Below are 26,920 nucleotides of genomic sequence, written 5' to 3' on the forward strand. Positions count from 1 at the left end.
TTAATAAAAAAACAATAAAAAAAAGGAACCTCCACCACCACCGCACCGCCAGCGGAGCAGAGGCTGGGTGGTGGGAGGGCAGAGCGGAGGCCACCATGGGCGAGGCTGCGGTGGGGCCGCGGCAGGAACCTCCGGCGGAGCCGCTACGGGCTGCTGGTGGACCGCCAGCGGTTGTCGCCAGCGGTGGCCACTAGCGGCTCCGCTGCGGTTTCTTAAATGCGGCAGCTTAAAATAGCCGTAAAATAATTTTTTTTGCAATTTTTTTTTTTGCCTCGTACTGCATGTAGGGGGTTGTATGGGCCTGTTGGACAAATTTTTTTTGCCTCCCAAACCAACAGTGTCCAAAATGGACAAATTTTATATGGATTCTGACTGCAAACAACCTTCTGGATCCAATGGATGCATCCGTTTGAGCCCAAAGTGACCCCAAAAGAATTTTTTTGCACCGTACAGCCTTGCACTACTCCAAAAAACACAGCTTCTGAAATGCTTCAACAAACCACGAATAGTGAGCAGCAAGCTAGCTCTGATACCATGTAGGATTAAGTGAAAAACTAATCTCCTAAGAACACCTGCATGCATAACCCTGTCACATGGATGAAGCAAGGAATAGAGGCAAGGAAAAATCAAGGAGGCCAAAAAGCCAGATCCATCTTATGGACATGCAAAGAGCAATATCTCATATAATCCAATAAGTGAATTAATAAAATACAAAGAGGTGAATCCTTAGAAAGGAATCATGAAACCCGAAAAGGGAAACTAAAGCCTAAAAAAGCTAGGGTTGCACAATATAATTAATAAAATATTAATTATATGCACCTACAAGATAGCTTATGAAAATTAGAGTAATAGGCAACTTAATTAATTAAATCAAAGTGATTTAATTAATAAGTTAGAACAAATAATTAATCTAACAATAGATACTACAAGTTTTCTTTACTAACCTTCTAGGTTTGGTAGATTCTGTCCTTTTGCCTCGCTGACCATCTGAGCTTGGTAGACTCTATCCTTTTCCTTGCTGAATTTTTGAACTTGATAGAATCTATCCTTTTCCTTGCTAACTTTCTAAGCTCGGTAGACTCTATCCTTTGCCTTGTTGACCTTCTAAGGTCGATAGACATTGTCCTTTGCCTTGCTGACCTTTTGAGCTCGGTAGTATCTATGTGATGACTGATATGACATTTGTGTGACATCAAAGACAACACACAATTGAAAAATTGTACCCAACACATCATGTTTACAATTTCTAGGTTTCTTAGATATACTTGTATATACTCTTAGGATCATCTATCAGAATTTAGACTCTCTCTGTATGTATTTTGTATAGCCTTGTTTGGAAGATATGCCTAAAAATTGAAATAATAAATATATAGAAGACCATGCTAGATATACAGCTAGTTTACATTTAATCTGGAATGTTAATTTGCTATTCTTTGACTTTCCAATTTTTAATTCCTCAACATACTTTTTAGCTCAATGCAACTCGACTTTTGCAAGAGATCTTCAAGAATTTCCTTTTATCGCATTATTAGTCCCTATCGTAAGGTAGGAGACTAAATTTTTCATGTGTATTTTTTTAATTAATCTTTCTTGGAAAACTATCTCAAGAACCTTTAAGCTATAGTTTTACTCACTATATTATATTTCCTATTTTCTCACTCTATTATTTCTATTTTTTCATTAGTTGATACTATTTTTCCAAGTAGTCCTTTTATAATAAATTGAAAAAATTAATAAAATTACATGTGGTCTCTAGCTATCATTTATAAAAAGATTCACATGCATTATCTATAATTCCACATTTTTCTTACATGCAGAGACATAGGTGGTAGATGATGCATTCACTTGCAAGGTAATTTCCTCCAAAAAAAAACAACAAATTGGCTCTCTTTATTCTTTCCTTATAAACATCAAAAACACTGCTATAAATTTATTAGAGAGTTTAGGGTTTGGTTTGAGGTAATTTACATTTTCTTAGGATTGGTTTAAATAGACTATTATTTTCATATCTTAGGATGCCTTGCAAGAATGAAGTTGGCCACAAAAAAGGTGTAGGTAAAAAATAGTGGACTACGTAGCCATTATTAAGGGTTTGGAGTTGAAGTGAAGGATGAGGTTTTGTAGCTATGTTTTCCTTCCTGAAAAAGATAGGATTGTCTTTGTTTTGGATGAACATTTTATATTAATGGAGTGAGTCTTATGATAGATTTACAATTTTCTTGTCCATTTATGAGAAATAAAAATAATATTTGTTGCTTTCAGAGAATCTTTATATCGCTATGCAAAGTCCTTTATGCTATAACAAGAGAAAATAGTGCGAAAAAAATGTCAATTACTCCACAAGAATAATCAAACCCTTGATAAATTTTCCCTTTTTTAGTCTCTCTATGTTCTATTGACCTCTCCCTTAAGTTTTTATTTCTATAAAAGCCCCTTTGAATAGAAACCTTTAGTTAGATTAAAAATTGATGAAGTTGTAGCATAAAGATTAATGGTCATGGTGTAGGTTAACCATAATTGATGGTGTTTTTGCACATATTTTTTGTCACTGAGGGGAAACACATACTATTTTTGTATATATACTTTCAAACATGGTAACTAGGGAGGATTTTTCACAGTTATTTTGTGATTTAAGGTCCAAATCCTCCAACCCAACAATTAGAGGTTAGAGCATGATAGTCTAATTTGGTTCCACACTCTAGAATTTACATTAAGATATAGTAGTTCTTTCACACTATGGCTCTAGTTTTAATTTTCCCGTGCTTTAGTGGAAGTGAGATTGAACACATGACCTCCATTTCTAGAGTTCTATGCTTGGAACTACATCACAAATGACATGTATGTACATATCATAATGGCTACATCTATTCCCAACTTCTTTGTAGTGTGTTCTATTGTTACAAATTCAGAGGATCTTGTCCTACACAAGAAAAAATAATGATTTCTATAAACACTTTCGTAGCCCATTTTACAATTCTCCATTGTAATCTCTTAGAAATTATCTCCATTTCTTGACCTCTACCATCATTAAGTGTTGAATTTTCACATAAATTTGGGAATTTTTTAGGAATATGGGCATTGGCCACTCCCTTCTTGCCTACAGTCAACACTCAACAACCAGGGAATATCAAGCACATAAATGGGCAGTCAAGCTTTCTGGTATAAATGACCTTGACCCCCACTCTATATAGGTTAACTATGCATGCATTGAGCGCATAAATGACATAGATGGATATAGAAGACCTCTACTATATTTTCTTTTATTTGTTTTTTTTAAGGCAACAGACTTTCCACACATGGTTTAGTAACACAAGTCTCTGTCAAGGTCTATATATTTAAATTTTTTTTGGCTATAATACTATATATTATCTTTATCAATACCAAAGTGTGCATTTGTAATTTATTTGATAAGTAACATTTAATAAAAATCTGAAACCCCCAATGACATAATATTATGATAATGAGTGAATGTTTAAAATTTATGTTTGTACAATCATAAAAAACAACTTGTAAAATAATAATGATCTAATTTGGTATCTTTTGTGTTTCAAAATTAGGTTACTAATTAGTTATTTTACATAAAAGAAAATATTGTTCCAAGTCTTTGACCAAGCAATGTCTCAACTAAGATCTCCATTTCCAATGTTAATTTTATGGTTTTTGAAATTCAAATCTACATAAATTTATGTAGATAGTTTTAAGGTGCAACTTATTTGAAAATGAACATTAAAAAATATAAGCAACACTTTATGATAGAGATCTATTTTTGAGATGCAAATAACAAAAACTCTGTCTTTGTGTACAAATGTTAGCACACACATGTTCCACTCTATGTATTTTTTATTTATGATACATATAGATTCTAGAACAACTATCACATTGTCTCCAATATGTTAATTAAGCTTACTCTAAAGAAAAGTTGTATATCATCTGACCCTAATATGCATTTAAAGGCACTTTTGTTACTGATATAGTATACTTATATTGTAAGTTCTCTTGAAAAATATAGTTACCATGAGTCGAGTTAGTTGACTGAATTTAGCATATATGTCATTTATTCTTAAAAGTGTTCTCATGTCAATGATTTTATGCATGTAGGTTAGAGATGCACAATTATTTGGGTCATGACAGATACTAGAAAGCGATAGAGAACACATCTTCTTAAAAATGTTTTGGCAGTGTTTACAAGGTTGATTTATAGTATCATACTCATTGAATAATTTTTGGTTTGAAATCTTCAAACAGCTTATTAAGAAACTCATAATTAATCTTACTACATAGGTTTTATGATCTAAGCACTTTATACTATTATTCAATTACAATAGAAACACCAAGTGTAAGCACTTATAAATAATTTTTTACTAGTATCATTAGTCAAAATCAAATTTACTTCAAACAAATACAAACACATTACTAACTTCATGAAGTATAGGGTACATAGGCAACTTACAGTCTTCAATAGAATTTTGGAATACTTGGATAGTAAGCATTGGAGTAGAATTAGCATACCATAAAAGCAACCAATCAATCATGAGTTGTAGATTTCCATTCTTCAATTCATTCACATCACATTACTTCTACCTCCAACTAGCACCTTTCTACTGTGAAGGAAAATCATGTATAAGAGAAGTAATTAAGTTTCCAATTTCGAACACCATTTTCATATTACTTCCAACACATCATAAAAAATAGAAGAATATAGATTTTTCCTTTTAGAAAAGGAACCTACTAAATATGTTGACTTTGTGAAAATATGCTACTTGTTTCAAATTAGAATTCTAAATGAGTTTTTCTTTTTACAAAGCATTGTACAAAACCTATGACTTGTGTATATATTTTATGCATGTTTATATAGCACAATATAATATAAATTTGATATCATTATAAGAGTCATAAGACTTCTGAAAACTATTCACTCCCTAATTTTTTAAAATAACAAGTTTTGGTATGCTCAACATGCTTCATGTAAATTGCTCTACGTAAGTAGTTGTTGTTTACGAGTGGTTGTATGAAAGACTAGACAACTAATCATGAATAAATTTCAAAGTTGCAACCCTCTGCAATTTGAAAAACAAAACATCCCTATCTCAATTCAAAAGGCAGGGACTACAACTCACATAGAGCTCTTGTTACAAAAGCTTTCACATATAATGCGATATCATCACTTTGGCTTTTGGGTAATTGGATTTTCTCCAAAAATCTTGTGCTTCTTAGCCATTGAACTTGATTAGTTGGTCTTTTCTTTTGTTGATGAAAGTTATGAATTTTGAGCTCCAAAAAAAATAAATTAATTTTGTTAAATTGTGATGCATCTCCTTTCTTAATCTCCTGGTGTATTCCACAAATACATGACCCTTTTATTAGCTTTAATTGAACTAATTATAATCCAACCAATAATGACATGGACATTTCAAATTAAAGATGGTATAAGTAACCCTATAATGAGTTATCATGAGTTCTCCATAAACTTTAAGTAAATTTATTATTTCGTGACTTGATTGTTATAACACTCAAAATATAAATACAACAAAAATAAAGTTTTTGACTTTCGACCCTTTCATAATATATCTAAAATGCTTCTAAAAGTTAAGATGGAATTTTCTCATATATCTATACAATACCTAAATTACAAAATGTTAAAAAGAAAAAACTTTATTTAGGAAGAATTCACTAAATTATGCTTGACTTATGGTAAAATTAAACAAGTGCTACATAGTGGCTTAGTACTTGCCTTTAGTTTTTATATAAATGTAATTTTAATTTAGTAAAGTTATTATATTATGTTAAAAAAATTATTAATAAATATAATTATTGATATATTATAAATAAATTATAATATGAAAATAGTAATATTTTCATAATATAAAATAATATTTCTTAAACAATTATATAATATAAGTAATAAGAAAATACAATATTAAAATATAAAAGTCTAAATCAATGTACTTACTTTCAAAATATTATCAAACAAATATGAATCACATTAGTTTAATTAAAAATCAGTCTTAAAAAATGGTAGTTTTAAAATTTATGGCACCAATATAAGAGATATATATGTTAAATTTGTAGAAAAATATTTTCTAAAAATTCTAAAGTTAAAAATCATGGTTCTATAATATGCAATGTAATATTTTGATAAAGAAATTTAAAGAATGACTTATTCAAATTCAAACATGTAGAAACCAAAAATATGTATCACAATAGTACTTAGCCTACTGGCAAGTACTAATACTTAGCCTATCAACAAGTACTAAAAAAAGATGATGAAACAATAAATATGAGAGCCACTTCTTCAATTTATAAAATAAACTTTAAAATAAAAGGGGCCTTAGCTGTTACTTATTTGTCCACAAGATATCATCTATTTCATTGATGTCTCATTTCCATCAAAACATTTATCTATAAAAATTATAATTAACATTTTTGTTTGAATATCTATTTTAGACCTCTTCTAATGAATATTGATAAGAGGATCAATATTGATAAGAGGAGATCTTCGTGTCTAAGCTTGATTTGGCTACAGCAGTTACTCCACAGTTTTAAGGAATATTTTATGGAGCAGTGTTCCCATGAAATTACAAATTCTGTTTGTTTTGATGTTTACACATACTTTTGGAGAGAAAATATTGGAGGGAAATGAAAAAAATAGAGGTGAAGAAAACAATTGTGGACTTTTGGACAATTTTGTATACCCCTTCTTTGTTTAATAGTTTATTTTGAATAGTTAACCAGCAGCTGCACTATGAAAAATGAAGAGATTCTAAATTATTCTTCTGTACTAATTAAAAATTATATAGAGACACTTTTATACTTATTTTTAACCACAAAACAGAACTAAGAAACATCATGAAGAAATGAAATAAGGCTCCAACATATTCTCCATAGTTCACTGCAATTCAGAAAATCATACGACAAAATACATAAATACAAACACTCACAACTTCACTGATCATATAGCTATACAAAAGAAATACAATATTACGATTTCCTATAACATTCAAAAGAATTTATTTTCATCAGAAGACTAATTATTCAGGAACATACATTCACTAAACATGCTGAACATACATTTACTCATCTCTTCTATCTCTACAACTACCTACAACAAAATGAGACCTACACATCTCACAGGTCATGCTATAACAATGTCATAAACTAACATGCTACTATTGTTTTAAATAAAAAATATCAAACATAACAAATATATACATAATTTACTTTATTTTATATTTAAAAACATTACATCTTACGATTTTTATATCAAACTATGATTTTTGTAACCAGCAATTAAAGCTGCATTGCTGGTTGAATTCATGTTGTGTGTTATAAAGCTATAAAACCTTAGCATGTCCAAAATTGTTTGAGGATTATCTGTATCTGAATAGTATAAGTTTTTTCAATATATTATACCTTTAGGCAGTTCAAAGATACAGTTTTCGATAAAGTTTAGTAAACATAATATTTATCGCGCTAGTGTGCACATCTAGTTTTCAAGAAGATATTAAACAATTCTTGTGTATATCACACATCAATTTCCACAACAGTAGCTAATTTATATGGCATCAATAAAACAGGTTTATTAACCCATCCTCGTAAATCTATACGTTCATTGGCTCCCACAATAGCAGTGGATCCATATCTTCATACAAGATCTCATCAGCTAAGTCATTGTGGTGCACATCTTGAACATCTAGAGATCCAGCAAACAGGACGAATACAAGTTTATCATACTCTGAACGCATTTTCACGACCTCCTCTCTCTTGGACGCCAACTGAGACTCCAGATCCTTTATTCAGTTTTGTAGCTCATGGACTACACTAATACTTCCATTGATGGGGTCTTTCACTCTTGCATTTGCTTCACGGACCAGACTGCTTACTACCTCTGCTCTTTGCTCAGTCTCCAAACCCTAAAGCAAAATCGCATAAATATCAGATTTCCACAACCATACAATTAATTCGTATGTTTGTTGATGAGGTTGTACTAAAGCTTTTGTTTATAAAGTTTGTTAAAGCCTTCCATAACACTGCAAGAGTTATTATAATTAGAACCCATTTGTTAGATTTTTAAATATCACTATTGAAATGAGGATACCCATAAGAAAGTAGAAATGAGAAATTTGTGAGAACAACTTGATCACCACTGCATTTCTAGAATGTTGTACATGGTACGTAGAATGTATCTATAGGTATTCGTGCACCTGAAGGAACTCAGAAATTGTCTCGTATCGTTCAAACAAGTTGTCGAACCCAAATTCATTCTTGACTCTATAAATAGTACTATAATTTGACCACTTTTTGCTACATGATAGTATACGGTGGAAATATTATGATGTTTTTTATATTGATGTGAAAATATTTGACGAACATTATTAAAAGAAAAAAACAGCCCAACTTCCAACACCTTCCATTAATGAAAACCTGGCTATTGCACTTACTCACCATGTATTCTTCTTCTCCTAGATGATCAGCATGTTGAATGATTCCAGGCATTTCCCATATTCAAAATACAGGAATGGCCACACTATTAATTGTAGAATATATACAATGGCAACAAGTTGCCAAATCCGAGTAACAAGCTATTATAAAATTTTTGAGGAGTAGAGTTCGTAGGTACCATATTGAAATAAATAAAAATGGAAGCTTGTATCACTATATCTCCATAGGTGGAGTATGGTGCATCATTGCAAGAGGTTGAATTGTTGTTTCTATAGGGTGAGTAAGGACTGTACTAACAAAATTGTTTTAATTGTTAGAAATATTAATTTCTATTCTAATCTATCATTAAATGTTTTTAGAAGTTTAGATTTAGGTTTAGCTTTAGGTTGTGTTAGTTGTAGTAGTTTACAGAATTTTGTAGATAATTGTCTTGTTTCCTATAAAAGGAAGTGTTGTGTATCATTTTGTGAAACAAAGAATAATAAAATACAATTGATTTTTATTGTGCTGCAGCACATTAAATTTCATATTTTATTCTTGTGTGTCTTTTCCCGCCCAACATAGTGGTATCAAAGCCAAGTTTGAAGGATTGTGCATAAGGAGGATTGCGACAAAGAAAGGGGATATAAAGCTATTGTGAGATCTATAGACAAGTTTTGAAGGATTGTGCATAAGGAGGATTGCAAGAGAGAAAGGGGATATAAAGTTATTGTGAGATCTATAAGTTTTTTATTGCTCTATTTAGGGTTTGTTATATCTGTAAATTTTGTTTATAAGTTTCTATCAAGCATGGCTTCAAGGAGTTTTCAGGCTTCAACTCCAATGTTTTATGGAAAGAATTATGATGATTGGGCTTTTAGAATGAAGCTTATATTTGATTCCTATGAGTTATTAGATATAATCTTAACTAGTTATGCTAAACCTGTAGATGAGTCTACTTTAAATGCTAATCAAAAGAAAAAGCTTAATGAAAATAGGTAGAAGAGTAAAAAAAGCTTTGCAGATTATTGGACAAGATCTAGATGACTTAGTTCTTGAAAAAATTAAGCCAATTGTTATAGCTGAACAAGCTTAGGACATTTTCTAGATTGCATATCAAGGTACAAGTAAGTTAAAGATTTTTAAATTGCAAGCACTTAGAAGAGAATTTGAGAGTTTACAAATGAAAGATTCTGACTTTGTAGAGCAATCCTTAAATCATGTTATGAATATGGTTAATCAAGTAAGGATGAATGGTGATGAGCTTTCTGACTAGAAAGTTGTAGAAAATATTTTAAGAAGTTTGCCTCCTAAATTTGAAAATGTTGTGGTTGCAATTGAAGAATATAAGGATTCAACAAAATTTTCTATAGATGAGGTGTTTGGATCCTTGTATAATCATGAAGACATGTTGAACAAGCGTAATGGTAATTCACTGGAGAATGCATTCAAAACACAAATGACATTTGGTAGAGGCAGAGAAAGAGAAAATGTTGGATTTAGAGGACGAGGAAGAGGTAGAAATAATTTTCAAAAAGAAGAAAGGAGTCCAGATTCAGGAGGATGAAGAAATCAATACTCCCATTCAAGGGGAAGCTATAGCAACTAGACATCACAAAGGTATGATAAATCAAATATTCAATGTTATTACTGCAAAAAGTTTGGACATTTTGCAGATGAGTGGCAAAAAAGAAAAGTTGATATGAGTAAGCAAAATGTAAATTTTTCTGAGAGTAATTCTGAGACATTGTTTATTACTTTCAATGTAGCTCAAGAGAGCACAAATGATTTTTGGTTTTTAGATAGTGGTTGTAGTAGTCACATGATAGGCAATAAAGAGTTTTTTGAATGTTTGGATAGATTAATTAAATTAGAAATGAAGTTAGGAAATAATGAGATAGTGGAAGTAAGTGGAAAAGACACAGTCAATGTTATAACAAAGCATGGTAATAAATCTATTTTTGATTTATATTTTGTACCTGGTTTGAAACGTAATCTTATAAGTGTGGGGCAACTTAGTCAAAAGGGTCATAGAGTTATTTTTGAGAAAAAAATTCACACTATATTTGATATACCTCTCAGTAACTTGGTGATTGCAAGGGTAGAAATGACAAATAACAGAATGTTTCCACTTCGAATTAAAAGCACTATGATTGATGAAGTTGCAAGAAGTTTCAAGGTAGCAAGTCAAGATCAAATGTGCCTATGGCACTTGAGGTATTGTCATCTAAATCTCAAATGATTATCTTTATTGCAAAGAAAGGAAATGGTAAGAGGCTTACCCCCAATCAAAGCATCATTAAATCCATGTGAAAGTTGCATTTTGGCTAAACATCATAGAGAGAGTTTTCCAAAAGGGATGTCATATAGAGCAAGAGTATCTTTAGAAATTGTGCATTTAGATATATGTGGTCCAATGAAATGCCATCATTAGTGGGGAGCATTTGTTTCTTAACATTTATTATTGACTTAGTAGAAATACATGGGTTTACTTTCTTAAATAAAAATCTCAAAACTTTTAGCAAATTTAAAGAATTCAAGGATTTTCTTGAGAAACAAAGTGGCTTACCTATCAAGGTATTGAGATTTGATAGAGAGGGAGAGGATAAGTCAAATGAATTTTTAGATTATTGTAGGGATCATGGAATTAAAAAGCAATTTACTACTAGTTACAAACCACAACAAAATGGTGTTGTAGAGAGAAAGAATAGGATAATAATGGAGATGGCAAGGAGTATTTTGAAAGGTAAGAATCTTCCTAATGAGTATTGGGTTAAAGCAATTTCTTATGCTATTTATATTTTGAATAGGAGTCCAACAAAGATTGTGAGGGACATGGTTCCACAACAAGTATGGAGTGGTAAGATTCATAATGTTTCTCATCTCAAAGTATTTGGTTGTATTGCATATGCACATGTTCCTGAAGAAACTACAAGTATGTTAGATGAAAAGTTTGAGAAATGCATTTTTGTTGGCTATGGTGAACAATCTAAGACATATAGGATGTTTAATCCTATTACTAGAAAAGTCATTGTGAGTAGGGATGTTGTATTTAAAGAGGATGAATCTTTAAATAAATGTATTTAATTATTTTTTTATGTAACGAGCCGATTGTTTAAATTAACTCGGACCCAAATTTAATTTTGTCATAGTAGTTTATGTCGTCGTTGGCTAATCTTTGTACACCTTCAAAAATATTTTTTTGATGGGTATTTAAGCATGGCTCGTAGTAGTCGATAGGTATGTTTTTGGATCATATTTTCTATGTACTATAGATTCTTGTTGGAGTTCAAAATATGTTCGCCATTTCGGAAGTGAAAGACCTTCCTTATTTGGCTTGCTCAATTTCAATGGGAACAAAACCCTCACCCTATTCCGATTGTGTCCTTGGCATATTTCGAGCAATCTGAAGTCTAAATTTCATCTCTGTTCCTTTTGGTGAATGCTTAGTCTCTGCATGTACAAATTGTGTAAGTTTTCTTGCAACTGAACTATTGATTATCAATTAGTTTGCATTGATAATTGCCTCCTAGAATGTTACTGTATGGCCTCCATCATTCACTCTTTCTCCTCATGCCCGTACGGCTCCTCTGTGTTGTATTTGGCCCCACTTCATAATTCACAATTCATAATATACTAACAGTGTAGTACACAGCTAGATCTCTGGTTCCCGTACGGTCATTTGTGATCTATCGTATGGCCACCTCCTCACTCCCTTTAGAAAACATACCACCGTACGGCAATAGATCGTATGGTCTTCTGTGGCCAACCTACTCACCGTATGGACTTAGTTTCCTACTAAGAATCTTGCACTCTTGTTAACTCCCGTACAGACTGCTACAAGCAACATATAGTCACCATACAGCTTCTGTCACTACACTCTAGGCACTTCCTCATCCATATGGCACCAATCCTAGGCACATAACCATCAATTTTCTTCTCTACAAAATTCAAACTAATAACAGGGAACATTACAATGGTTTCAGAGCAATCGATCTTGCCAGCTTGTGATTAGTGAATGCGAGTTTATGGCCAGAAGAGAAGGACACATTCTATTGATCGAATGGCTGAAGAATAGGAATGGGAATGGGAACTGATAGGTGCCAAACTCACTACACTTCTGAGGGATCTTGCACGAAACTAGGCATAGATCACTGATACTCAGTGGCTTATGGAAGAAACTCTCAAAAAGTTGGCAAAAAACAAAATTTTTGGAGAACTGAATGGACATAGCACAGATTCAGTGACAGGCAGATCACAGCCTCACATTGCACACTCTCGACCATCCATGCTGACTTTACCACCACGGACTAAGACACATCGTGGAGAGAGACTTCTAACCTTTGAGAAAAAATGGGAGGATTTATAGAATGCAAATCTTGAAGAAGACATCTCCAACAAGGATTGCGTAGATCTAAGAATGAGATATGCGGGAGGTGGAAATAGAGGAGGATTTTTTAAAGATGACCTAAGGAGAAAATTGAGTAAGGTGAACCTGTCTCCATTTGATAGATCAGGCTCCATTTAACCACAAGCATGGGTAATGAAAGCTAACACCTACTTCTAGCTAAATCCTATGCCTGAAGAAGAAGTGGTTAAATTTTCTGCATTACACTTGGAGGGTGTTGCACACAAATGGTGGCACTACGGCACTATCACTCTTAGGCATGATCAAATAAAGACTTATGCTAAGTTCATAGAGAGACTAATTGAACAATTTGATGGAAAAGACCCTAACCTCAATTTCAAAGATCTGGCATAGCTAAGGCAAATGGGATCAGTAGATCAATTCATCGTGGAGTTTCAGAGACTTTCTATGTTGGTGATAGACATCTCTGAATGAAGGTAGGTTGTTCTCCTTATGGATGGACTGGCAGTACCATTGAAAGGTTGGGTGAAAGGATTCAACTCGTCAACCTTGATGGAAGCAATCAGTAAGGCACAAAGCATGGTGACATCGTCAACATCATCCTCATCCTCTCGAATTCATTCACATCCAAAATTGCCGACGTTCTCGAGGGACAAACCTCTGTCCAAGAAACCATCACTAGATGAAGCATCCCAACAAGAACTCTGAAGAAAGAAGTTATGTTTTAATTGCAAGGGGCCTTGGGAACCTGGCCATTAATGGCTTATGAAAGGGAAAATTCATTACATTGAAGTGATGTCTGGTGAAGAAGATGAGCAGGATCGAGAGGAAACACCAGTGGAAGACATCCAACCTAGTGATAACATTGACATGGCCAACTTCAACCATATGAAGAGGATTTCCTCTTTAATAAAATGTGGAGGATCCATTACCTTGGTTGGCAGTCTGAGGTGCATAGTTTTTTGTGTGCAAGGTACCCTTCAGGGACAAAGGGTCACAGTGATGCTAGATAGAAAAGCTACATTAAATTTTATAAATTCATCTTTAGTATAGCGAAGAAATCTTTCGATAGAAGCACACGTGGGCTTTTAGATCAAAGTTTTCGAAGGGACTTTCCTGCCCTACACGCACCTAGTTCCTCTGTTGAGCATCAAGATGGAAAATCACATGGTAATAGAGGACTTTTCATAGTGGATCTGGTTAACATGGAGGTCATCCTCAGCATACAATGGATGGAGACACTTGATGAATACACTCAGAGTTTCAAGTGAATGGACTTCACTTTTGAGGTTGATGGGAAGAAGGTGGTCCTCTGAGGGATGGAAAATGAAGGAAAGAAGGAAGTATCTGTGCATCAGATTGAGGCAATCCTATGGCATGATGATGCTGCATGGGCTGCACAATGTTCCATCTTGGCAGAATCTATTAAGGGGCACCAAACACCTCCATAGGATAAAGAGCTTCAGGATTTTTTAAGTAAGCATGAAAGGGTTTTCATGGATATTCCTCCTGGCATACTGCCGCATTGAGGATTTGAACATACAATAGAGTTGGAACTAGGAATGAAATCTATTATAACCACATCGTACCACCACCCAAAGAAGTTCAAAGATGAAATTGAACAGATGATCTAGGAGTTACTTGATAAGGGATGGATCCATCCTAGTTATAGCCCATTCACATCATCAGTGGTGTTGGTCAAGAAGAAGGACGAAACGTTGCATATCTGTGTGGACTATCGCGCACTAAACAAGAGGATAATAAAGAACAAGTACCCCATTCTGAGGATAGATGAGTTGCTAGATGGACTACATGGTGCGGTCTATTTCTCAAAAATAGATCTTCATTATGGATACCATCAGATCTAAATGAGGGAAGAGGATGTCAAAAAAATGGCCTTTCATTGCCATTATAGACACTATGAGTTCCTAGTCATGTCGTTCGATCTGACCAACGCACCCGCTACATCCCAGTCATGCATGAATTGCATCTTTAACAACCAGTTGCGTAAGTATTTGTTGGTGTTCTCTGATGATCTTCTCATTTATAGTAGGACATTCGAGGAGCACTTGAAACATTTGAATGAGGTTTTAAGTATCATGGAAGAATAGTCCTTGTTCACCAAACAATCCAAATTTGAGTTCGAAATGACAGAGATATTGTACTTTAGGCATGTTGTTAGTCAATATGGGGTTCAAGTGCATCGAGAGAAGATCCAAGCTATCCTTAATTGGCCTCCCTCGAAATCACTCACAGACCTACGAGGGTTCTTCGGATTGTGCAGCTACTACAGGAGATTTGTCAAGGGTTTCTTTCAACTCAGTGCGCCTTTAACAGATCTGACGAAGAAAGAGGCTTTCTAGTGTTGGAATTGCCCAACTTCACCCGACCATTCATTTTGGAATGCGACGCATTAGGTGAAGGCATTAGAGTAGTTTTGATGTAGGACAAACACCCAATTACCTATGAGAGTAGGAAGCTTACACCAGCCGAGTGCCTATATTCCATCTATGATAAGGAAATTTTGGTCATTGGTCACACACTGACAAAGTTTTGGTAGTACCTAGTTGGTGCCAAGTTTGTTGTCCGTATGGAACACAACAGTCTAAAATATTTCCTGGAGCAGTGGGATCTAAACAAACGACAACAAAAATGGGTGAGAAAGGTTCAATCTTTTGATTTTGATATTGAATATGTAAAGGGGAAAAACAATGTTGTTGTAGATGCCTTGTCTCGAAGACCCACCATCTACTCACTAGAGCAGATCTCAACCAATTGGAAGGCACAATTGCTGGTGGAATATTCCAAGAATACTTTTTCCTGTGAGATAATGGATGGTCACGTCCATGATGATCGTTATAAGGTGGTGAATGATATCATTTATTATAAGGATCAGATCTACCTAGTGCCTGAATCAAAGTTGAAGAAAAAGATCCTAAAGCATGTGCACGACTCCCCTCTGGTTGGTCATCTCGGCTTTCGAAAAACTTACAGAAGTATGCGAGAGAGGTTCTCATGGAAGTGATTGAAAGGGGATGTATTGTAGTATGTCAAAGCATGTACTATTTTCCAATAGAAGAAATCTGAACACACTCTTCCTACTAGACTACTACAGCCTCTATCAATTCCTGATCATAAGTGGGAAAGTATATCAATGGATTTCATAACAGGTCTTCCCAAGGTGAACGGAAGCGATTACATCTTCGTGGTACTTGACCAATTGAAAAAGTATGCTCACTTCTTTTCCATCCCTTCGGACCTTCAGGCTACACAGATCGCCGATCTATTTTTCAGAGAAGTCTTCTGCCTACACGGGTTACCTCGAAACATTGTCAGCGACTAGGATAGATGCTTCATCAGTATCTTCTGGACAGAATTGTTTCGGATGGAAGGAACTAAAATATCATCGAGCACAAGTTACCACCCAAAGATAGATGGCCAAACTAAAATTGTGAACAAATGGCTCAAAGGTTTTCTACAGAACTATGTCTTAGCATGACAACGTGCATGGGTGAAATGGATCCACCTCAAAGAATATTGCTACAATACCACCTATCACATGTCGATTAGAATGATGTCGTTCAAGGCTCTGTACAGACACAAACCACTCTCCTTCGTCGATACAGTATTGAGTGAAAGTCATGCTCCAAAGGCAAAGGATTGGCTTCAAGAAGGAGAGGACATTTTGAAGAGTTTGAAAGAAAACTTGCAGCAGGCACAAAACTGTCAAAAGGTATACGCTAACAAACATCGATTAGAGAGGAGTTTTGAAGTGGGGGATTTGGTCTATCTCTGAGTATAGCCTTATCGATAGTCCTCACTAAAGGGAACAGGGGAGGAGAAACTAAAGCCCTAGTTTTATGGTCCCTACCGCGTGATCCGTCGCATTGGTGAGGTAGCGTACGAACTGAAGCTTCCCAAAGGTAGTCGCATTCATAATGTCTTCCATGTTTCTTGTCTGAAGAAGGCTATTGGGCAAAACATCTCCATCACTATAGATCTTCCACCACTCAATGAGGAGGGGAAACTCATCTTGGAACCTGCTGAGATTCTCGATGTGAAAAAGTCTTGCGTAACCGAACGGTGAGAGAATACTTGGTACATTGGCAACATCTATCACTGGATGATGCAATGTGGCAAGGTGAACACATCCTTTAGCATCTAGCACTACATTTGCTTGAGGACAAGAAATTTTTTGAATGAGAGGACTGTAATGTTCTCAAATATAAATAAATGTATTTAATTTTTTTTGTGTAACAGGCCAATTGTTTAAATTAACTCAGACCCAAATTTAATTTTTTCATATTAGTTGGTATCGCTGTCGGCTAATCTTTGTACACCCTTGAAAAGCTTTTTCTGATGGGTATTTAAGCACGGCTTGTAGTAGTCGATAGGTATGTTTTTGGATCATATTTTCTCTGTACTACGGATTCTTGTTGGAGTTCAGAATTTGTTCACCATTTTGGAAGTGAAAACCCTTCCCTATTTGGCTCGCTCGATTTCGGTGGGAACAAAACCCTCACCCTATTCTGATTGTGTCCCTAGTCTGTTTGAACCAATCCAAAGGCTAAATTTCATCTCTGTTCCTGTTGGTGAAAGCTTAATCTTAGCATGTGCAAATTGTGTAAGTTTTCTTGCAATTGAACTATTGATTATCAATTAGTTTGCATTGATAATTGCCTCCTGGAATGTTACTGTATGGCCTCCATCATTCACTCTTTCTCCTCATGCCCGTACAGCTCCTCTGTGTTGTATTTGGCCCCGCTTCATAATTCAAAATTCATAATTTAATAATAGTGCGATGTACAGCTAGATCTGTGGTTTCCGTATGGTTATTTGTGATCTACCATACGACCACTTCCTTATTCCCTTCGAAAAACATACCACCATACGGCAATAGACTGTATGGTCTTCTGTGGCCCACCTACTCACTGTACGAACTTAGTTTCCTACTAAGAATCTTGCACTCTTGTTAACTTCCGTGTGGACTACTACAAGAAATATATAGTCACCGTACGGCTTCTATCACTACACTCTAGGCACTTCCTCATCTATATGGGGCCAATCCTAGGCACATAACCATTGATTTTCTTCTCTCCAAAATTCAAGCTGATAATAGGAACATTACATTTTTGTTGGCAATGATGAACAATCTAAGACATATAGGTTGTTTAATCTTATTACTAGAAAAGTCATTGTGAGTAGGGATGTTGTATTTATAGAGGATGAATCTTGAGATGGACATATAGACACAAATGTTACAAGTGCTACAACAATACCATATAATGGGGAGGATAAAAAGGATCATGAAGATCAAGAGGATCAACCAAGTGGCCAAGAAGGAACTCCACCATGAAGTCCACTAGGAGATCACTTAGAAAATGAAGTTGAGCATGGAGAATCTTTGAATTCACAAGTAATAATTCAAATCCTATACTTGCACAATTGAGATCAAGCAAGAAAACTAGAAGGTTGAGTGAGATTTACGATCAAGAAAGTAAATTATATTTGCAATCAAATTTTTCTTTATTTACTCAAGATTCTATATATTTTGAAGATGCAATTAAGGAAGAACATTGGATTACTGCAATGAATGATGGAATAGAATCAATTGAGAGAAATGATACATGGGAATTAGTTGATTTACCTAAGAATAAAGATTGCATCAGTGTAAAATGGGTTTATAAGACTAAGTTTAAAGCTAATGGAGATTTAGAGAACTATAAGTCAAGGTTAGTTGCTAAGGGATTTTCACAAGAATATGGGGTTGACTATAATGAGACATTTACACCTATAGTAGGATTTTATATTATCATAATAGTATTAGCTATTGTAGCTCAAAAAAAATGGATGGTTCACTAAATGGACGTCAAATTAGCATTTTTAAATGGATATTTGGATGAAGAAGTCTATGTGCAACAACCACTAGGATATGAAATAAGAGGACATGAAGACAAAGTTTATAAGTTGAAGAAGGAACTCTATGGATTGAAGCAAGCTCCAAGAGCCTGGTATAGCAGAATAGATTCATACTTGATGGAGAATGGATTGAAGAGAAGCACCAATGAACCTAAATTATATACCATGATCAATGAACAAGGTCAAATATTGATTGTTTGTTTATATGTTGATGATTTGATCTTCACAAGTAATTTATCTATTGACATGTTTAAATCAGCAGTGAAAAGGGAATTTGAACTGATAGATCTAGGATTGATGAAATATTTTCTTGGCATTGAAGTTACTCAAAATGATAAAGGAATTTTTATTTGCCAAAGTAAATTTGCAAATGATATTTTGTAAAGATTTAGATTAATAAATTGCAGTCCAGTTTCTACACTTCTGATAGTAGGCACCAAATTCAATAGAAAAGATACTGAGAAAAGTTTAGATTCAACTATATTCAAAAGATTGGTTGGTAGTTTGATGTATCTCACTACTACTAGACTAGATATTATGTATGGAGTGAGTTTAATCTCTAGATTCATGGATTCACCAAAGAACTCACATTAGTAGGTAGGAAAAAGGATTTTGAGATATATTGAGGAACTATGAATCATGGAATTTTGTATTCTACTTCAAATAATTTTCAGTTAGTTCGATATATAGGTAGTGATTTTGCAGGGAATACTGAGGATAGAAGGAGCACATTTAGTTATACATTTCACCTTCGGATAGGTGTTGTAGCCTGGGCATCACAGAAAAAACTTATAGTAACTCTCTCATAAGCTGAAGTAGAGCATGTAGTAGGAACAACGACGACATGTCTAGCAGTATGGATGCAAAGGATTTTGAAAGACTTAGTGCAAGCTCAAGATGGACCTACTATGCCCTATTGTGATAACAAGTCTGCTATTGCACTTTCAAAAAACCATGTGTTTCACAAGAGGAAAAACCACATTGACACAAGGTATCACTTCGTTAGAGAGCAAGTTAATAGCAGAGAAATTAATCAATATCATTGTAGATTAGAGGAGCAACTTGCAGATATCTTCACCAAGGCCTTACCACAAGTACAATTTGAAATTTTTAAGGAGGCTTTTAGAGTTGTAAATATCAAAAAAGTTTTGTAATAGTTGATAGTAGAAATTAGGGGGCAGTGTTAGAAATATTAATTTCTACTCTAATCTATCATTATATGTTTCTAGTAGTTTAAGTTTTGGTTTAGGTTTAGGCTGTGTCAGGTGTAGTAGTTTCCAGACTTCTGTAGATAATTGTCTTGTCGGCAAATGTCAGAAATTTCTAGAGATTGTAAACTTTCCTATAAAAGGAAGTGTTGTGTATGCATTTTGTGAATCAAAGAGTAATAAAATACAATTGATTTTTATTGTGCCGCAGCACATTAAGTTTCATATTTTATTCTTGTGTGACTTTGCCCACCCAACATTAATCACATGTTTTAAAAAGATGTTTAAAGATTTGATTTATTTCAATAGACTACCTGAAGGTAGACCAAAAGGTAAATACTGTTAAAGTAGTTGATGTGATTTTGAATAACCCACTCACATTAATTTAAAGCTTAAAGTGTGCTGTTTAAACCCGAGTATACATAAAAATCTGTTTGAAAGAAGTGAACGAAAGATTGGTGGCAAAATTCCCTCAGACTATGATCAAGTTGGACAGCAGAATAAGGATGGATTGTATGGCTAGAAAAACTAAGCCATTTTGCAATAGAAATGAAAAATAGCTTGTCAAAATAGCTACTAGCTTTATACAATAAATGGTAAACTAATACAGGTATCTAAGCTGAAGAAAACAAAATCCAGTTAGTAGCCATTTCAGATTTTATGCTTTCTGAACAAAACAAAAAGTATTTTTTATTATGTAAGTAGGGTTTCTAAAGGGGTATGCACCTTCTGAACAACCGAACATGCATCAGCTATAAAGAATAAAAAAAATCATGAGAAGCAATAAATAAATTAATCAGAGGAATAATAAATAAACTTGAAGAGTAAATATCATTATAGAAGACAGCTCAATTGTTACTCATTTCAAAATATATATATCTAAATATTAGAAAACAATCTGGAATAAATGAAAAATAAAAATGAACTTAAAAATTCAGCATCTATGATAATTATTTAAATGTTCATTTTAATATATTTTGGTTGTTAAAAATATTAGATTATTACAGCTCCTTGAAATCAAATTAGTATGTTTTATTGGGAGAAAATTGAATGCACAATGCACACATCACACTCCAAAAATATTACAATAACAATACAAATATTACAATAACAATATTAGAACCCTTTAACCAACAAAAACGTTTCATATTAATAACAGTATGAAATATGTGCCAATACACATGACAAAAGTTACAAACATGAAGTTCTGATAGTTTAAAACAATAAAGAAAGTACTTTCACGATACTTAATGAACTATCTGAATTTGTATTGATCTACAACCGCTTTCTTACAGAAGGTACATAATTATGCTATATAAATAAGATATTCATACCTTATTTCAAACAAAATAATTAAATCTGAAATGTGAAATGTGATCTTATAGCTCTTGTAGTTCTTGTAGAAAACAACTAACTGTAATAGAAACAAGATGTACATATATTGTCCAAATCGATGCATCTGAATTCTTGAATTCTTTGCAAATGAAATGCACCTATCTTACCCCCCTTCTAATTTAGACTTCAATAAAAATCAATACAGATGAAACAAACAAGTACAATCAAAACGAAACCCTTCTCTCTTTATGAAATCAATTAACCGGCTGTTAAGCACAAGGAAATCTTGGGGTACCACACCTTTGAACCTTGAAGTTATAAGCAAGCAAAGCAAATCTAAAAGAGAAAAGATAATGGTGTTCAGAAACAGTTAAAAATAGCTGCAAAAACAAAAGCCATTACAACACAAAACAAAAATGGAGCCAGTATTGTCAACAGAACCTGAAAATGGGGCCATGGTTAAAAAATTACTTGTAGCAGTTTGATAACATGGCTGGTTCCATACACTTTCTGCACAATTGCGAATATATCTGGAACATCTACAGGAAAATGTGGAGCCAAAACACAATCTTCTGAGCATTTGTTGCGTTGCACTCTATAGATCATTTGCATTTTATCCTAAACATGACCCTTCTATGTCTAGGTTCATCAGGGGCTGGTTCTTTCATCAATGAAAAACATTTATCCTATAGATCATTTGCATTTTATCTTATACTTGCTAAAACACCAAGAACACCAGGCGAATAGTTGATATCAATGAAAAAATAACAATTGATCACCATTTTAATAAAATCATCACTTTACCTTTCCACCATCACATCATTAAAAATATTCTCTATTATACATACATATTATTTAATCATAACTTTATAAATTTCTTTATCAACAATTGGCTTGTCCCTCATCTTATGGGTAACTTTCTTCTCTTCAACATATCTTATTCCTTTGCATAATACTAATCCTCAAGATAATTATTTTATTTTGAATATTATTTCTTAGGCCATTAACATATCTATCCACCTCTTCTTTTGATGATTTTAAATCATAAGATCTCGTCTTGTAGAACTCCTTAACATTCTCTTCAATTTTAAAATCTATCTATTTAAGATTTTTTAACCTCTTAAACAATCCAATTTTTTAATCACCCAATATGAACTTTTGCCTTAAGAAGAGAAACCATAATAATCTATCTTGTTATCTTAGATTCACCACAACCTACCCTATCATTGTGTAACTCTTTCTACCATAAGAAAACATGATTTTTGAACTTTGTTTGATCTGTTCTAACTCCATGTCTATCTTTAACATCTTTAAGCTAAAAGTAATCCTCCTGCTCATTAATATAATCTACAAGTTCCTCTACCTGTAAATAATCCGAAAAGAATGTAACATTAAGTATATTAGTCTTACCCATTTGTGTCAAAGCACTCAACAATTGTTCCTCCTCAAGAAGAATATCAACTTATATCCTACGAATATCTCTAGATGCATCCTTAAATTAATCTTCACCTTAAAGATTTTTCCTAGATTTAGCCAAATTATTTTGGATCTGAGCCCTTATCTCATTTCTAAAATACTCCATCACTTTTTGTTGTCTTGTAGGATTTATTCTTATAACTGACATATTTACCAAGATGCTTATTTTCAATGTCTCATGTTTTGTGATCATATTACAGATGTTGATTGTCATAATTTTATATGAAAATCTACAAATACAAACAATTTGTTAGAAGCAATTAGGTCCTCTAAACTTTTCCAACTAAATAATCCTCCTTGTGTAACCTCCTCAATCATGGGTAATATAAGTTCTTCTTCCATGCTCATGATCATGTGTACACAAGAATAATATAAAAATAGTTGACAAATAGTTTAGGTTGGTGCACAAAGATGGAAGATCAACAAGTTACCATATGCCTTTCTAGTCTCTAAAATGTGTGTGGGAGCTACACAACTCATAGACTATGGTTTATATATAACAAGCCTAAACCAAGATACAAAATGTGTTCCTTATAGGGGGCACAAGCTATGTTCTATAGAAAAATACAATAACAACAAAAAATAATTATTTTCATATCTTATATGAACTCACAAAAATTTTAGGGCTGCTTTATGGTTGTATTATATGGGTTCTTTTAACCATCAGAAAAAGCCATTTTGTTCCATGCATACAATACAATTATCTAGATGTTACTGGTATGAACTTTTTTGAAAGCTAGAAATAGATAATCTCACAAATCACTTCAAATTGGATTTCGCTAAAGAACTCTCTTTGGAAAATGATAAAGAGCTACAAAATATGGAAGGGACATTTCAGATGCATTTGAGACAAAAAAAAATTGACAAGGAGTGTGAAAATATGACCGTCTATTCAACCAAATGAGTCCTTCTATCTAGGAGGGAAAGAGATCGTGTTTATTAATTCAACATTTCTAACTCTACATTAAAAAATATAGCTGAAAAATGACAACTTCTCTTCATTCACATTGCAAACTTAAAGTATTTCAACAAAAGGTTGTTAGAAATTTGTTTAGTCCCCAGGATTCGTGACAATGCCTCCTGTGTACTATAAGTTGAGTGCTTGTATCAGGCATTGAAAGATCTATCTTTTGTTGCAATGACAACCCCACTCTAACAAGTGATATCAGAACATGGTCATGTGTTCGAATCCTCAGACCCATGGATAATGTTGAGGCAGAGATTGTTAGAAATTTGTTAAAATCCAATAGCTCCCAGTTTCGCTCTAACTACAAACCTATATGTCGAAACCTCCCCATTGAAAAATATATTTTGTCTTAATATTTGACAAATCTTGTTCCCATTTTATAAACAAATATATTTTTTATTTTCAATAATTTAAAGTATATTTTTTAAGCTACAACGTTGTCTATGAATTTGGAACACTACCATGTTATTCCATTGTGAGGACCCACAGTCAGAGTGTGTAAGAAAGTAATGCCCATAGATTTGAAGGAGTTGGAAGTAGCATTTCGGCTACCTTTGAGAAAATTAATTGATAAGGAGTTTTAAATTGTTAACACCTGTATTTCACCAAATTAATCCTTGCGTCTAAGACGAAATTAGAGTAAGTTTGTTTATTTAGCATTACTTCCACTTCATCAAGAGGAATTGGTCAAAACCTAATGAATTTTGTTCTTTCATATTGCAATATGAATCATGTCAAGAATGAATTCAGTCTATGCATCATTCTTAAGATAAACTTAGTTTAACCAAAAAAAATATTTAATATTAATAACAGTATGAAATTTGTGCCAACACACTTACTTGATCGAGGTTACAAACATGAAGTTCTCATAGTTTAAAAGAATAAAGAAATTACTTTCTCGATACTTAATGATCTGTATGGCTGTACAACTGCTCTCTTACAGGGAGTACGTAATTATGCTATATAAATAAGATGTTTATACTTTATTTCAAACAAAAACTTAAATCTGAAATGTGATCTAGTAGTTCTTGTAGTTCTTGTAATTCTTGTAGAAGACAACTAACTGTAATAGAAACAAGATGTACATATCTTGTCCAAATCGATGCATCTGAATTCTTGAATTCTTTGCAAATGAAATGCACTTGTCTTACCCCCTTATAATTTACACTTCAATTAAAATCAATATAGATGAAGCAAACAAGTACAATCAAACTGAAACCGATGCAAACAAGTAAAATCATAATCAAACCCTGCTATGTTTAAGAAATCAATTAAGTAGCTGTTGAGTACATGGAGATCTTGGGTACCATACCTTTGGAGCATGAAGTTATAGGCAAGCAAAGCAAATTTAACAGAGAAAAGATAATGGTGTTCAGAAACAGTTAAAAATGGCTGCAAAAATGGAGCCAGTGTCAACAAAAACTAAAAATGGGGCCATGGGTGAAAAATTACTTGAAGCAATTTGATGACATGGCTGGTTCCATACACTTTCTGGACAACTGCGAATTTATCGGGATCATCTGCAGGAAAATGTGCAGCCAAAACACAATCCTCTGAGCATTTCTTGCGTTGCACTCTACAGGCTGCACAGGCAACACTCCTCCCCTTTGCCATTGCTGTCGGAACTAAAACAGCAACAATGAGTATCGACTTTTTCCAGCAATGGTTTTCTTTAATGAAATATATAATAAAGACAATTACTATAGAACAATCATGTAAACAATTTATTCTATTAAACAGGAAAACATCAACATTTACTAAGACTCTTGGTTAGTACGAAGAAATGATTTGCGTTGTTTTCGGAAGGTGGTTTAGGGTACGCTTTCATAGCCACTAGCCGACAGAATGGTGTTTATTATATATATTTTTTTAAATATATAAAAAAATAGTTTAATCGCGTTTTATTTGAATATGTGTTTCGAATTGAAGTAGGGGAGGAGTACGTGGGCAAAAAATGAGAAAATGTGTGCCTTGGGAAGACAGATTCGGTTACGCATTTGAAAAATCTGTAGCGCTGTTTACGCTTGGCGTTTTATGATTGTAGGTTCGTGGTTCTCCTAGGTAGAACGATTTGTCAATGAATTTCACAACACACGGCCGGAATCCATAAAGTTTAACAAGCACGTTAAGAATTCTATGGTAAATTTCAAATTTATTATACTGTGTAACTGGACATGTTTAGACTGAGAGAAATGGTATTATTTAAAAAATTGGCAGGAATGTAGAGAGACAGATCTATACGTCTTGTAAAGGTCGATCTATAAGTCTAGTGAAGGAGTCTATGATGAGTGATATGTTTGACCAGGATAAAAAGTGGACATAATTATTGCAATATTTATACATGAATCGTAGCATAGTTACTATTCACTGAAATCCAATTATTTCTCCTACTAAGATAATATTTGTGGTGATGAAGTCAAGTTTGTATAAAGTTGAGCATCATCTCGACAATATTTAAATTTAAAATCTAACTAATGTATTATATTTTTGCATTGAATTGAAATGTGATGTGATGTGTATCATCATCTCATTTTTGAAAATTTGATGGTGGTAGTATATTCTTGACAACATCATTGTTGTCTAGGAAGGCATGAAGTGGGCTCAAGTCCAATCAGCCATTTATTTTTTTTGAAATTTGATTTATGTTCCAAGCTCTCGGTTTCGGTCTCAATTTTCTTCACTCACTAAAATCCAACTATTTGTCCTCCTAAGATTATATTTGAAGGCAATCTCATATAAAGTTGAGCATCACCTCGACAATATTTAAACTAAAATTCTGGTCAACTAATCTATTATATTTTTTCTTTGAGATGAAATGTGATGCTATATGTTACTATTTATAACATTTAGTTCACCTTTTGTCATGATTCCATCTTTGAAAATTTGATGACAAGTAAATGTAATATAAATTTTAAAATATTTTAGTGCTACATTTAAAACAAAAAAAAAAACAATCCTAAAACTAAATACATTGATTTAATTTCATAATTTATATTTCATTTTATAATATGTTAATATAACATTATTATTTTTAATCTAAATTAAGAAATGATATAAATTTTCATATGGGAAGTAATAAGTGATGTATGTAGACATGCAAATAACAGCAAATAAATTTCACCCTATTAAATTTTAGAAAACTATTTAGAAACTACTCCATAGAAAATCTTTTTTGCAAGATGACAATCTTTACTTTGAAATAAAATTGGAAATTTTTTATTTTCTTTC

At 33.3% G+C, this 26,920-nt stretch overlaps 1 pseudogene; it reads right to left on the reverse strand.

Moving 5' to 3' along the window:
• LOC149545818 (protein ASYMMETRIC LEAVES 2-like) lies at positions 1-25,332 on the reverse strand (annotated as a pseudogene).
• Positions 25,333-26,920: the final 1,588 nt, after the last annotated feature.

The sequence above is a fragment of the Cupressus sempervirens genome, chromosome 7 (assembly GCF_028749045.1).
Source record: "Cupressus sempervirens isolate cs-2001-9-10 chromosome 7, ASM2874904v1, whole genome shotgun sequence".
Classification (NCBI taxonomy): domain Eukaryota; kingdom Viridiplantae; phylum Streptophyta; class Pinopsida; order Cupressales; family Cupressaceae; genus Cupressus; species Cupressus sempervirens.